Raw genomic sequence first — 12,278 nt, forward strand, 5'->3', positions numbered from 1 at the left:
TATTGTTCCTTCTAGAAAATCATATTCTAAAATAAATTGTATTCGAAATGAAGATAGGGATATAACAGATCCAAAGCTCATTTCAAATGAATTAAACAAGTTCTTCACATGTGTTGGATCTAATCTTGCTGCCAAACTTGGTCCTGTTGATATTCATGATGCTTGTAGAAATATTGATAATAATGTTAATGATTCTTCCAATGATCTCTCCTTTGATATAATTCCAGTGACTGTTGAATATGTTATTGAACAATTATGTAATCTTCCTACCAACAAAGCCACTGGTTTTGATGAGATCCCTGCAAGACTTTTAAAGGCAGGAGCATATGTAATTGCACCTATTTTGACTCACATAATAAATTATTCTATCATGACGTGCAAATTTCCAACAAATTGGAAAAAGCAAAAGTCACACCTATCTACAAGAGTGGCCAGCATTCTGATCCAAACAATTACAGGCCTATCTCTATTTTACCAGTTGTATCGAAAATTATTGAAAGGGCTATTTTTGATCAACTTTATAGTTATTTAGACTCTAACAATTTGATCTCTCCTTACCAATCTGGTTTTCGCCCTTCACATTCTACTTCAACTTCGCTTGCCTTAATAACTGAAGATTGGTTTGACAATATAAATGATGGTAATGTTATTGGTGTATCAATGATTGATTTAAAAAGGCATTTGATACTGTAAACCATGCCATTTTGATCAAAAAATTACAGTGTTATGGAATCAGCAAATACAGTATTGATTGGTTCAGTAGTTATCTTTCAAACAGAACCCAAGCTACATCTGTTAATGGTTCTCTTTCTGATTTTGAACTTATTAGTTACGGAGTGCCTCAAGGTTCAATACTTGGACCTCTCCTTTTTATTGTTTTCATTAATGATTTACCAAACTGTCTTAAATTTACTAAGATCAGCATGTATGCTGATGATACTATTATTTACTGTGCTGGCAAAAACCCAGCTGATATTGTACATAACCTTAATAATGACCTTTCTTCAATGAAACAGTGGCTTGACAATAATAAGCTAAGTTTGAATGTAAATAAGACTAAATTTATTATGCTTGGAACACCACAAAGATTGGCTAAAATTAATGATGATGTTTTGAATGTTCATATTAATGGTGATATTATTGAAAGAGTTTTCTCTTGCACCCATTTGGGTATAATAATTGATAGTAATTTAAATTGGCATGATCATATTGATTATTTGTTGAAGAAGTCTGCCAGGAGTATTTCTATGATCAGGAGGGCTAAGTCATTAGTTCCCATGAGTGCTCTCAAGCTTATATACAACTCTATTGTTGCACCACATTTCAATTATTGTAATATAATATGGGGTAATTGTACCAAAACAGATTCAATTAAGTTGCAACGAATGCAGGCAAGAGCTGCTAGGTATATTTGCAATGTTCCTTGGGACACATCAGGGTCTGAAGTTCTTAATCAACTCAGCTGGTTGACACTTGCTGAAATAAGAAACATCCATTTGGCAGAGTTCATGTTCAGGGTTACAAACAACATACTTCCTGATAATATTTGCATGTTATTTGAGAAAAAGGAATATAATTATAATCTCAGGCGTAATCCAAATAATGTTGATGTTCCTTTTCCTTCAAATAACTTTAAGAACGCATGTCTTTCATACAGGGGTGCTCATCTATGGAGCGATCTCTCAGCTGAAGCACAGTTGTGTGATAGACCTGCTGCGTTCAGGAGATTGCTTTACTGTAATTATGAATTGAACTTTGCCTAAATGTTTGCTTTTGGTTATTACTTTGTCAATTGTACTTGCTTTGTATGCTTAATTTATATCACTTTGTCATATATAGTTTTTATACTTGTTTTGTATTTCCATTTACTTTTAATATCCTTGATTAATGATGTAATGTAACATGTAAATTTATATAGCAACACGGCCCCAGGGAAGACCAGCTCAAGGGCTGATCTGGGCTTTTCCGTGTATAAATAAAATTGAAATGAAATGAAAATGAAAAGGGTTAGATGTGACACTTGAGCAGTGGAAACGCATTTTTAGCGATTTTTGAGCCTTTGCAAGGGTTAATCAGGCTGAAGAAAGCATTAAAAGTATGGAAAACTATCCGGGGTCACTCCCATTGTGGCCTGTACACCATCCGCGATAATGAAAAGCGTAAAAGGGTCGTTTTATCGTGGGTAGGCACGATCTGCGCGTATCGCGTTTAGGGTGTCAAAAACATGAAAAATTGGAAAAAAAGGGTAGCAAAATTGCAATTTCTAAATACGCGGAAAAAAGGGTATGAAATTTGATGTTAGGAATGAAATCCCTGTTTAGGGTGTCGTTTTAGCCAAGGGTTAAATCCTTGTTTAGGGTGCTTTTCAAAAGTTGATTATCGCGGATGGTGTAGGCCTACACTGTACAGGCCACAATGGGAGTGACCCCCCAGGGAAAACTATATATCTCCGTGTAGATCTCGTTGAGTTCTACCAGAAAAACAACATATTTGATGCCCTAAATGCTCGACAAAGTGTTTGTGGACCAAAGAATGGAAAAAAGGCTATTGGCACCGGATTTTGTAGAATGAGCGATATAGTGATCTTCTAATTATTCTGGTTTTTTATCCCGCACACCACTGTATTATATTATCTGCACGATTCGTGGGGATTCGTTACGATGTGATCACCGGCGATATCGCCTTTTTCTTTGCACCATGGACCATACAACCCTATTAGAGGGTTCTGTTCCAGTATTCCTGTAGTTGTAGAGGAAGCTAAAACTCTAAATCATGAACTTGCATTCCGGGGCTTGCATGATATGCTTGCATGACAGTTCTACTTGCATTGACTTGGAAGCTGAGCAACAGAAAAGAGTTATTTCATAATTACTTTACCAGGTCGTTTTTTTCACCAGTTGTCCATTTTAAGCGTGGAAATGTCCCGGCAAATGTCCATTTAAATCAGCTGTTCCGAAAGTTACTTATTCTGCACCATGCTTGTTTTCCCGGGTTGTTTTCCAGTATTGAACGTCTGACCTTGCTATATCCAGCTCGTATGCAATCAATCTGTGGCGGCAAGTGGATAAGGGGGCACAACACTATAATACTCATTACAAAATATTGGTCGGGATATTGGTTTATACACATGCTCTGTCACCCGAAGACCGTCCCCTATTTTTCCATTTGATCTGTCACCCAAAGACCCTTACAAGTTCAATTTGAACAGCAACTTTCATTTATCACTGATTTTGTTACTTATTTTGAAAAAACAATGAAATTTGAAGCCATTTAGAACTAGAAATTCGATTTTCGAGGTTTTTGCGTCGCTGTTTCGGCTCTCACCCAAAGATACCATTTAAAAAAAAGGTCATGTTTTCACCCAATGACCCCATATTGCCCACTCTAATTATGAGTCGTGTTTTATAGAAATTGAATGTAATTCTTCTAAAAATGCTGTAGTCGGTGTGTTATACAGGGCTCACAATTCAATAAATGACTTTATGACGGATTTTGACCCTCTTTTAAAAAAATTAACATCAGACAGAAAACAGATATATATAATGGGTGATTTCAACATTGATTTACTAAAGGTAGATAGTCACAGACCCACTCATGATTATCTTGAACTTCTTTACTCATGTTCATTGACGCCTACAATTTATAAACCAACTAGAATTACGCCAACATCAGCTACAATTATTGACAATATTCTGACAACCAATGAAAATATAATCAAATCGACAATTTTGATTACAGACATAAGTGACCATTTTCCAACTACTTTGTCAACCAATCTTGAAATACATAAACGAAATGAAAAAAACGAATAAGGCAACTTACACAAGAATTCATAGTGATGTTAATGTATCTAAGTTTAAAAAACGACTGTCAGAGGTTAAATGGGACGAAACTCTTGACAATAATAATGCAAATGATGATTATAATACATTTATTGATACTTTTAATACTTTATATGATGATTGTATCCCATTAAAAAAATGCACGGGTAATAGAAGAAAAGAACCAATAGCACCATGGATCACCAAAGGTTTACTTAAGAGTATTAATAAAAAGAATTTATTGTATAAACAATATATTAAATCACCTAATGCTAGAAATTGTCAATTATTTAAAACATATAAAAATAAGTTACAAATGCTTCTTCGAAAATCGAAACGAAAATATTTTTCTCTAAGTTTGAGCATGCTAAATGCAATATGAAACAAACATGGAAAACAATCAATGATGTTATTGGACGAAGCAAAAACAATCGACTCAAAGTAAATTTAAAGATGAAGGTGGCAATACTATCAACAATCCTCAAGATATCTCAAATAAATTTAATGATTTTTTTGTAAATATAGGTCCTAATCTTGCTTCAACCATTCAACACAAAGGAAACATTATTTTGATTATCTAAACGATACCATATCTGGGAGTATGTACCTGAAACCAATTGTTGAACTTGATATAATCAAAATTATAGATAAGTTAAAGTTAAATAAGAGTGGTGGTCACGACAATATTGGCAATCTAATCATAAAAAAGTAAGTCGAGAAATTGCCAAACCTCTTAATATGATATTTAATTTATCTATTTCTACCGGAATTGTTCCAGATAAAATGAAAGTAGCTAAGGTCATACCACTTTTCAAAAAACAAGATGTTGAAGTTTTCTCAAATTATCGTCCCGTTTCTCTCCTACCATGTTTTTCCAAAATTCTTGAAAGATTAGTTTTTAACAGATGTATGGATTATATTGATACTCAAGGAATCCTTAACACTAAACAATTTGGTTTTAGACCAAAGCACTCAACCTCTATGGCTATTGAACAAATGGTAGATAAAATAAATTTCGCGGTTGAGAGAAACGAGACGACTGTTGGAATATTTTTGGACTTGTCTAAGGCATTTGATACAATTGATCACAATATTCTCCTTCACAAACTAGAACACTATGGCCTTCGTGGCATTGTCTTAGACTGGTTCAGAAGTTATTTAAGTAACAGGAAACAATATGTATCTTATAATTGCCATTCATCAGAATTGAAAAATGTAATTTGCGGAGTTCCGCAAGGATCTATTCTCGGCCCTCTTTTATTTATACTATATATAAATGATATAACTAATACATCTAATATACTTGATTTCATCCTCTTTGCAGATGATACAACAATTTTATATTCACATGAAAACATAGAAAAGCAAGTCAATCTTATAAACAAAGAACTAGAGGAAGTGAGCAATTGGTTCAGAGCAAATAAATTGTCTGTTAATGCCAGTAAAACAAATTACATGATACTAGGAACGCCAAATATGACACAAATTAATGATCTGAGAATCATACTTAACTACACTACCTTAGAAAGAGTACAACAAACCAAGTTTCTTGGTGTGTTAATAGATGAATGTCTCACTTGGAAAAGCCACATAGATTGTATTTCAAAAACAGTGTCAAGAAACGTTGGTGTCATGACCAAACTAAAACATTATGTACCAGAACGTATTTTACATACCCTTTATTGTACTTTGATAATGCCCTATCTTAATTATGGAATACTTGTATGGGGGATACCTGTAAAACTTACTTAAGTAAATTAATGAAACTCCAAAAGTGGGCTATAAGAACGATAGCAAACAGTCACTACAGAGAACATACAGGACCGTTGTTTGCAAACTATAACATCTTAACTATCGAAGATATGTACACACTAGATTTGGGTACATTCATGTACAAGTATTCTATTAATGAACTCCCTCTTATATTTAATAATTATTTTTCCAAACGCTCTGATGTACATAACTACAAGACAAGACATGTAAACGACTTAAATTTGACTAAAAACAAAAAAGTTTTTTTCTGATCACGCAATTCGTACTAAAGGCCCCATCCTTTGGAATTCACTAGGTATTTTTGTGAAAAACTCCAGATCTATTAAACATTTCCGTTATCAATTAAAAGAAATGTTAATCTCAAAATATACTTAATATATTATCTTTAAGCACCGTCCTTGTCTTGTCTTTTGGTTAGTGATTCCTTTTTATGTGATGTTTGATTGATTTTTTTGTATAAATGTTATTTGTAACTTTATAATTTCTAGGGGGAGGCGATATATCTGGCCTTATTGGCCTTCCAGCCTCTTCCTCCATAATGTGTTGTTTTCTGTAAATTTTTAATTTGATTGTTTTTGTGAATGTCAGTTTTTATGGAAATAAAATGAATGAATGAATGAATGAATGAATGAATATTTTTTACATTTTGCTCTCACCGAATGCCAAAAATCATGCTCTCACCCAATGACCCCATATTTTTTTTTTTTTTTTCTCACCGAATGCCCCTTAGTGCGAAAGTGCCAGCCCTACACCTATATCCATTTCATATTGAAGTGCCCCCCAGGCCGGGACCCGGGGATACCGCAGAGTGTCATCGCCCCAATATCTTCATGGCAGAAATCGCCATGGTAGGTTGAATCCACAGCCACGCATGGCCATTTTGTTCGACCGTTGAGACGCATAATGCCCGGGGGGCACTCAACTTAAATTTTGGTAGGAGTGTGTGGCGCGGAGCGCCGAACATTGGGAACTAAGAATTGATTTTCGGGCAAAATAGGGGCTTGAAGAACTGAAATTTGGGCCAAATTATAGGCTGTTTAGCTAAAAATTTCAAATTTTTATCCAAATTTGAGCTTAAAGAGCTACAATTGTCAGAGTTTGAGGCTCAAAGAACTGGAGCAGATTCAAATGTGGGGCTTAAGGAACTGCCGGAGAGCCTGAAAAAGGGACCCTTGACCGCCGCACATACCCGTACCACCTTAACATGTGAGTGCCCCCCCCGGGGCATAATGAGCCGAGGGCATCCGACTAAGGCTACTGACAATAGCCTGGTAATTGACCTCTCTGTGTGTGAGTGAGCATGTATACGCAATGATGAGGTCAATGGTCATCTACTTTTAGACTGACACCACAAAGAAAATATCATAGGAAAATTGCCGAAAAATGGCTTGTGCCACCCCCCGGCCAATCAGACCCGCTGTCCCTCCAATCAGGGTCCGTGCAGGACAGTAGCAAGGTTGTAAAATGTGGGACGGCCATGACAAATGTGGGGCGGCCAAAATATAAATATATGACCAAATTGAAATAAAGATATAAAGAAAAACATGAAAAAAAGTGGGGCGGCCATTGAATCCCCGGCTGCCCCGCTTGCTATGGCCCTGGGTCCGTGCACCCCCCCATGTGATGACCCACGCTACGCCACTATGTAGGCCCCCTAATACTTGAAAACAGGGCACTTGTAAAAATAAAACATGTTTTTCGTCCCCCCCCACCCCCGGTTCCATTTTTGAGGCCGCTTTTTTTTTTTAAATTCAGTTATAACTCTTGAAAAAAAGATGTCTAGGAAATTGTCATACTTTCTATAGACTTGCTAATGTAAGTGGGAGTGCCCCCCCCCCCCGATGTTTTCAAACCTTTTGTGCATGGTCTATGATCCCAACCTCCCCATTAGCAGATTAGAAATATCAGGATATTTGATTTGAAATTCATACAGCCCCTATGGAAGAAATGACATTAATCTCCCACACAGGGGCTGTAGATTTCAAATGGGGTCACTCATTCAGGCCCCGCCATTTGAAATTCACACTCCCTCCCTGTGTGGATGATGTGTATGCTTGTGCCAGAATTGAGAGGAAAATTATAACACAATCAAGCTATGAAAAAAAGGATGGGAATTAATTTAAAAGGGCATTTCGTGATCCACTTTTCTCAAAAAAAGTTGACATTTTTATACCACTGGAAACCTCTGGCAACATAATGTTTATGTACCAAAAATTTTTTTGCAGATTTATTCGTTGAGCAAAAATATTGTCACATTTGAATTTCGTTCTGGTATACCAGAACGAAATTACAACAGGCTATGAACATGATGAAGCAGTGTAATACATATAAATCATGCATAACTCGCAAAATCGGAATCAACTGAAAATGTCATAAAAAGAGGATGCTAGGATTGCAAAATCCTCGTTTAAGCTGAATGAAAATAAAATCTTTGGAAAAAAAAGTTTGGAGAAATTTGTTTACTGCAGGGGATCAAAAATTGTGTTAAACAAAATTGGAACGATTGAGAAATTAACAATGGGATGAAATTTTGGGTAATCGAAAAAAGTTCCAACATGAAAAGGATACATTTGAATTGTATTGCTGTCAACCATGCATAATGCTCCCAAAATTCCTCCCTACAATGCAGCAGGCGTATTGCATAACAATAGATACATTTCGCAGGTTAATCACTCTCCTTTGTCATGTAATATGCCTATTGCATTGTGGGAAGGAATTTCGGCACAAATTGACTTCCGGTAGAGAAACCCTAAATTCACGTATTGAAAAGACAGCAATCAAGGTTGTGATCAATAAATGACACATGCTGACTGCTGTTCTCTTCAGGTAAGTGCAACATTTTAGGCTATTGAATATATGAATACAAAACCCACCCAAGTCCATACTGTGGCCAAATTGAGTTAAGCATGGCAAATTGTTGCTAATACATAGGCCTGTCATATGTATGAAAAAACAACTCAAATTCATCCTCTGTGTCTATTGAACATGTGAAAAATAGCATGTATGAAAGAACCACCCAAGTCCATGATTTGAGTCTTGTAACACATTGATTGAAATCCAGTATGTATAAAAGTACGCTTGTAACACATTCATTGCTGGAAAGTGACTTTTGAAGAAAAAAATGGGTTTTAAAATAAAGGAAAGTGTGTTGTTTATATTACATGGCAGAATGCTTATCAACATTATACCTGTGTGCTTTATTTTGTATTATCTTACTAGTGGTAATCTCATTCCAACATTGTTGTCTTTGTATGATTCAAAAAACCACCCAAGTCCAGAATTTAAAATTAACCCCACAAAGTCCCTGGCCCTGAAATGCTAATCGTCATACTTATACAGTTTAACCCACTCATTTGCAAGTAAAACTTACCATATTGACCAGGTAAATATAACTGAAGGAATTAAAATGATACACGGGTTTTTCTCTCAAAATCACTTCCCATGGACTTGGGTGGGTTTTGTATTCATGTATTCAATTTCACACCGCATAATTTGTATTCAGTTTCAGTATCAATTGGCAACATTTCAAATTGTATCAATTACATTTATTCATCAATTTCTCGATCATTCTGATTTCTTTTTACGCAATTGTGGTATCATACTGCAGCTAACACAATTCTCCATACATTCATATCAACTGTACTGCTTTTAAATATTTGTGCTCAAAGTTATGATAACTACCAAAACTTTCTTTTTTGATGTGTTTATATATTACCCGGTATACTATACATACATCAAACTATTTTGAACTGCAAAGATTGGTAGGCAAGTAACTCGTAAATTTCAATTCATCATATAAACTTTAATGTTCAAACAAGGATACTGAGAAACAATTTACAACTATATAATCTACAATAACAGAAACACCTTATCCTTGACTCTTAGAAAAGAAAGTTCCAAAAAGAACCTTTTTAGTCCTCTCAAGAGAACCCTTGAAGGTTCATATGAGGAACAATAAAAGGATTTAAGGGCACTATGAAGAACTTCTTTTGATCTCTAAAACTCAAAAGTTCTTAGATTTTGAATTTAAAGATTCTAAGGGGAACTTTACTATTCAACCCTGAAAGTTTTTAAAAATTTAGACCGTTTGGAGAACCAAATAAGGTTCTAAATGACTTTCAGAGAACCAAAACAGTTCCTTAAAGTGTCATAAGATCCTTTTATTGTTCCTCATAAGAACCTTCAAGGGTTCTCCTGAGGCCAAAAAGTTTCAATGTTGGAACTTTCTTTTTAATGGGTGTAGATGGCATCATTTTAAACAGCAAAGTTAGAAAACATTATAAACATGATAAACAAAGAAAATCATGTTTTCTCAAACCAATGATATAATTTTTAATCTCTGTCTCAAAAATGTATGTGTTTGTATACTTTTGATCATGCCAAGTGCTGTAATTGTATTATAATAAAATACATATCTACACTTGTAACCTATCAGCTACTATAATGCCAAGTGTTGTAATTGTATTATAATAAAACACATCATATCTACACTTGTAACCTATCAGCTACTATAATGCCAAGTGTTGTAATTGTATTATAATAAAACACATATCTACACTTGTAACCTATCAGCTACTATAATGCCAAGTGCTGTAATTGTATTATAATAAAACACATATCTACACTTGTAACCTATCAGCTACTATAATGCCAAGTGTTGTAATTGTATTATAATAAAACACATATCTACACTTGTAACCTATCAGCTACTATAATGCCAAGTGCTGTAATTGTATTATAATAAAACACATCATATCTACACTTGTAACCTATCAGCTACTATAATGCCAAGTGTTGTAATTGTATTATAATAAAACACATCATATCTACACTTGTAACCTATCAGCTACTATAATGCCAAGTGTTGTAATTGTATTATAATAAAACACATCATATCTACACTTGTAACCTATCAGCTACTATAATGCCAAGTGCTGTAATTGTATTATAATAAAACACATCATATCTACACTTGTAACCTATCAGCTACTATAATGCCAAGTGCTGTAATTGTATTATAATAAAACACATCATATCTACACTTGTCACCTATCAGCTACTATAATGCCAAGTGCTGTAATTGTATTATAATAAAACACATCATATCTACACTTGTAACCTATCAGCTACTATAATGCCAAATGCTGTAATTGTATTATAATAAAACACATCATATCTACACTTGTCACCTATCAGCTACTATAATGCCAAATGCTGTAATTGTATTATAATAAAACACATATTTACACTTGTAACCTATCAGCTACTATAATGCCAAGTGCTGTAATTGTATTATAATAAAACACATCATATCTACACTTGTAACCTATCAGCTACTATAATGCCAAATGCTGTAATTGTATTATAATAAAACACATATTTACACTTGTAACCTATCAGCTACTATAATGCCAAGTGCTGTAATTGTATTATAATAAAACACATCATATCTACACTTGTAACCTATTATTAAGTATTATATCTACACTTGTAATTTTATCAGCTACTATAATGCCAAGTGTTGTAATTGTATTATAATAAAACACATCATATCTACACTTGTAACCTATCGGCTGCTGTAATGCCAAGTGCTGTAATTGTATTATAATAAAACACATCATATCTATACTTGTAACCTATCGGCTGCTGTAATGCCAAGTGCTGTAATTGTATTATAATAAAACACATCATATCTATACTTGTAACCTATCAGCTGCTGTAATGCCAAGTGCTGTAATTGTATTATAATAAAACACATCATATCTACCCTTATAACCTATCAGCTACTATAATGCCAAGTGTTGTAATTGTAAATAATAAAACACATCATATCTACACTTGTAACCTATCAGCTACTATAATGCCAAGTGTTGTAATTGTATTATAATAAAACACATCATATCTATACTTGTAACCTATCAGCTACTATAATGCCAAGTGTTGTAATTGTATCATAATAAAACACTTCATATCTATACTTGTAACCTATCAGCTGCTGTAATGCCAAGTGCTGTAATTGTATTATAATAAAACACATCATATCTACACTTGTAATTTTATCAGCTACTATAATGCCAAGTGCTGTAATTGGATTATAATAAAACACATCATATCTACACTTGTAACCTATTAGCTACTATAATGCCAAGTGTTGTAATTGTATCATAATAAAACACATATCTATACTTGTAACCTATCAGCTGCTGTAATGCCAAGTGCTGTAATTGTATTATAATAAAACACATCATATCTACACTTGTAATTTTATCAGCTTCTATAATGCCAAGTGTTGTAATTGTATTATAATAAAACACATCATATCTATACTTTTAACCTATCAGCTACTATAATGCCAAGTGTTGTAATTGTATTATAATAAAACACATCATATCTATACTTGTAACCTATCAGCTACTATAATGCCAAGTGCTGTAATTGTATCATAATAAAACACATCATATCTATACTTGTAACCTATCAGCTGCTGTAATGCCAAGTGCTGTAATTGTATTATAATAAAACACATCATATCTATACTTGTAACCTAGCAGATACTTAACCAGGAATATATTTGTAAAGTTCAAATTCAGCCTGATGTCTCTTATTATAAGATTGAAGAAAATCATATCGATATTTTCAAGATCTTATATAAACTCTTATGTCTTTATCATGCAGTAGACATGA

The sequence above is a fragment of the Amphiura filiformis genome, chromosome 16 (genome assembly GCF_039555335.1).
Source record: "Amphiura filiformis chromosome 16, Afil_fr2py, whole genome shotgun sequence".
Classification (NCBI taxonomy): Eukaryota; Metazoa; Echinodermata; class Ophiuroidea; order Amphilepidida; family Amphiuridae; genus Amphiura; species Amphiura filiformis.